Consider the following 1116-nt stretch of genomic DNA (forward strand, 5'->3'; position numbering starts at 1 on the left):
AGAAAAAATAAATAACATGTGTACAAACATATTTAAGTAAACAAAAACAGTTAAAAATTTTGGTTTAATGAAAGTTTTACTATAAATATAGAAAAACCAAATCAGTTATATGTATGAAGCCAAGTAAAAAAATGAGAACGAGACAGATATGTATTAAGTAACCTCTGTAGAGCTGGACAGTCATCATACAAATTGAAAAACACATAATGCAAAAAAAAATCAGCATAGCTACCACAGTCAGCAGTAAAAAAAAAAAAGGGAATGGATATAAATGACAAGAAAGTCATAATTTTCTTCCATTTAGCAAAATAATAATCAAGCAGACATGTAAAGACAAAAGTAAAACAACAGATTATCTGTGGTAAAGTCATCCTAGCTTCGGCCTTCTGTGCCACTATAAATGGCACAAGACATTAAGAAACACTTTTAAATTGCCAAGGGGAAAGCTTGTGTATTCCTAAACAACTACATCTATTTTCAAAGCTGAATGGCGAAAAAAATAAAATGTCATAAATAAAGCCATAGTGATGGTAAATAATCCATGTGCTTTTAATTGCTAGAGTGCTTACTCGTATCGAGGAACAGGCTTGAGTGACATGTTTATACTGATCATTTGCAACAGTATATTGAGAAGACCATTAAAATTTAATACTTACCTGGAAGGGGAGATTTTATAATCTCCAAAGTGCAGCTTATCCATTGCTCTCTGGATGTCCTGACTCCTGCTATTTCCCTACATGTAGGAAGCTATGCTGTACAATTCGTGGTAGCAGGGAGTTGTGCTCGTGCTCTCCCCTGAAACAAATAAATAAAAGGTTTTAATCACTATACCAGAAATTAAGTGGATTATGTAGTTACTGGGATAAAATTCCTACAGTACTACAGTAATATATATGTTAATCCCAAAAGCACTTGACCTGTGATTCTTATACCTGACTTAATATGTTCTAAACCCTAGAAGAAAAAAATAACTAATGAGATGACATGAAGAGTAAAAAGACATAAGCCAATAGTAGCATATGTGGGGATAAAATGGCCTTTGACTAGATGTACATATCATGACATGAAAGCATTTATGTCCCAGGATTGCCTAGATGGACGAGGTTCTACAGTACT

The 1116-nt window shown here is 33.3% G+C and overlaps 1 pseudogene; it reads left to right on the forward strand.

Moving 5' to 3' along the window:
* Positions 1 to 648: 648 nt before the first annotated feature.
* Positions 649 to 798, forward strand: LOC113457757 (annotated as a pseudogene).
* Positions 799 to 1116: the final 318 nt, after the last annotated feature.

The sequence above is a fragment of the Microtus ochrogaster genome, linkage group LG5, assembly GCF_000317375.1.
Source record: "Microtus ochrogaster isolate Prairie Vole_2 linkage group LG5, MicOch1.0, whole genome shotgun sequence".
NCBI lineage: Eukaryota > Metazoa > Chordata > Mammalia > Rodentia > Cricetidae > Microtus > Microtus ochrogaster.